This window comes from Mercenaria mercenaria, unplaced genomic scaffold (assembly GCF_021730395.1).
Source record: "Mercenaria mercenaria strain notata unplaced genomic scaffold, MADL_Memer_1 contig_892, whole genome shotgun sequence".
In the NCBI taxonomy this organism is placed as follows: domain Eukaryota; kingdom Metazoa; phylum Mollusca; class Bivalvia; order Venerida; family Veneridae; genus Mercenaria; species Mercenaria mercenaria.
The window spans coordinates 18,486-21,358 of NW_026463804.1; the positions used below are offsets into that span (position 1 = coordinate 18,486).

General features: G+C 36.4%; 1 long non-coding RNA gene across 1 annotated transcript; it reads right to left on the bottom strand.

The window, feature by feature from the left end:
* Positions 1-316: 316 nt before the first annotated feature.
* On the bottom strand, positions 317-845 carry LOC128554946 (uncharacterized). Its single transcript, XR_008369738.1, has 2 exons — positions 631-845; positions 317-357 (listed from the first exon to the last, which is right to left on the bottom strand). It is a non-coding gene; the product is annotated as an uncharacterized LOC128554946 (long non-coding RNA).
* Positions 846-2,873: the final 2,028 nt, after the last annotated feature.

The following is a 2,873-nucleotide window of genomic DNA, read 5'->3' on the forward strand; positions in this document are numbered from 1 at the left end:
AATAATAAGAAACTGTCCATTTCGTAGGACGCGGTCTTGATAAAACTTAAATTTTCTTTTATTAACCTGACCAATATATCATCAAAAATAAACATCACGTAGGTTTAACTCCCCTCTATCATATTCATTTAAGAAAATACAGATATATTTGAAATTAAAGCCGTAATTTAAATAATAAAACTCCATTTCGTAGACGTAAAGTAAATTTCGCGAAATGGAGTCCATTTCGCACTCTATCCCTACCGCCTTTTTGCTCTCGTTCATGTTGTGGAGGCAGTAAACAGTTTTCTGAGCTCCTCAGCCTAGAGTCGCCTACCTAACTTTCAAAACCTCACACAAAAGTCTGTAACCACACACCTGAAATAAAGATATTGCAACATTAACATCACTGTATGTCTATCGTTACAAACCATCTACAATACATCTCTTATATCTAGTTTTCTGTTTACAAGACCTGAATTTTGTGCTCTCCCGGTCGCGGAAACTGATGACGAAAAAAGCTAAATTTGCCAATTTTTAAATCGCTGCAGAAAATTTCCTGAAAATTATAGCCCCAACTGCTACGCTGTTCCATACTCCAGTAACACTGTAAAATCTGAAAATAAGCTCAAATATATGTGCCATCCGTACCGTTTCTTCACTGTTCCAGTTTTCCTGAGGTCCCTGCTAAAATGACAACCCCACTTTAAGCTAGCTCAGAGGAAGCATGTATACGCTCCTGCAAGTCATTACGTCATACTATCAAGATCAAGGCTACTCAACTGATTTTTTTTAAATAAGTGAAACTCAATTCTAGCCGCTGAAACTTCAATTCTAGCAATTATTATAATTTAGAAGTTCAAATATGCACTTCATTCGGTAAATTGCCTCTTATTTGTAAATTTCATCCCGGCCAATTCGACACTAACGGCTCAAAACTGTTTACTGCCTCCTTAAGGGAGATAAAAGTGATCCCAATAGTATGACATTTGCTGTTTATTTTGTAATTTAATCAATTCAGACCAAAAGAACCCCAATTTCATACATATCCAACATATGCTGTTGAAAATTTTGACAACTGAAATACATCATGTATGCAGAAATTCTACCAGGAACGCGTACCGAAATTAACTAGTAACATTACAGCTTCATTTAGGGCCCATTGCATACAAAAATGAGGTCTCAACCATGTTTTTAGTATCTAGATATGTTCAGCTGCCAAGCTGGCTGAACATTATAGCAATTTTAACTCACTGGTACTGTGCTGGACCTGCTCCAGGAAGCTACAAGCACATGCATGAGCACCATATGTCACCGTCGTAACGTTTCACAAAATACCACTACATGCTAATTTGTCTATTCCTAGACACTAAATGGTGTCTATTTGAAGATAATTATCTGCACTGTGATATTTAGCTATGATGTACATGACTTTCAACCCATAGAACTGACTGCATCAGACCACGAGTCCATGTTAAGACCTCAATTTGATAATGATCACTTTTCGCGAGTGATGAAATATGAGAAAAACGTTATTTTTGAGACAAACCTTTCAAAACCTATCTATTTTAGGGGAAAAGATGTCTATTCTCTAAACTTTTGTGTGCTGTGACTGGCGTCTATGTTATATGCAATATGTACATAACTTCTAAACTGAAACGAACAACGAAACACTGATTCAGAGGACATACTGCCGAAAGTACCCCCGAGGTCTGTTCCACAGTCCGGGCCGCTATTTTGCTGTTAAAAAGCTTACTGAATTAATAGAAATCAATGAATTTGCATTTAAATGCCTTATTTGACGACTTTAATGTCACAGTAAGCATATGTCTAAGTAAAATGGTGTCAGAACAGATATATCTTTCATTATATCGGCTCGGAAAACACTGTAAAACTGACTTTCATGTCTGAATCGCGGTTATCTCCCCTTAGTTATTGCCCTTAAAAACTCTCATTTTGCTTCAAAATTAATTTTAAAACTCATATTCATTCACAAATCATACTGAAAAACCTCTAAGACATCAAATAAATGCACATGGAAGAACTTACAAATTTTCAAGATTTGCTCTTAAGGGAGACAAAAGTGATCCCAATAGTATGACATTTGCTGTTTATTTTGTAATTTAATCAATTCAGACCAAAAGAAACCCAATTTCATACATATCCAACATATGCTGTTGAAAATTTTGACAACTGAAATACATCATGTATGCAGAAATTCTACCAGGAACGCGTACCGAAATTAACTAGTAACATTACAGCTTCATTTAGGGCCCATTGCATACAAAAATGAGGTCTCAACCATGTTTTTAGTATCTAGATATGTTCAGCTGCCAAGCTGGCTGAACATTATAGCAATTTTAACTCACTGGTACTGTGCTGGACCTGCTCCAGGAAGCTACAAGCACATGCATGAGCACCATATGTCACCGTCGTAACGTTTCACAAAATACCACTACATGCTAATTTGTCTATTCCTAGACACTAAATGGCGTCTATTTGAAGATAATTATCTGCACTGTGATATTTAGCTATGATGTACATGACTTTCAACCCATAGAACTGACTGCATCAGACCACGAGTCCATGTTAAGACCTCAATTTGATAATGATCACTTTTCGCGAGTGATGAAATATGAGAAAAACGTTATTTTTGAGACAAACCTTTCAAAACCTATCTATTTTAGGGGAAAAGATGTCTATTCTCTAAACTTTTGTGTGCTGTGACTGGCGTCTATGTTATATGCAATATGTACATAACTTCTAAACTGAAACGAACAACGAAATACTGATTCAGAGGACATGCTGCCGAAAGTACCCCCGAGGTCTGTTCCACAGTCCGAGCCGCTATTTTGCTGTTAAAAACCTTACTGAATTAATAGAAATCAATGAAT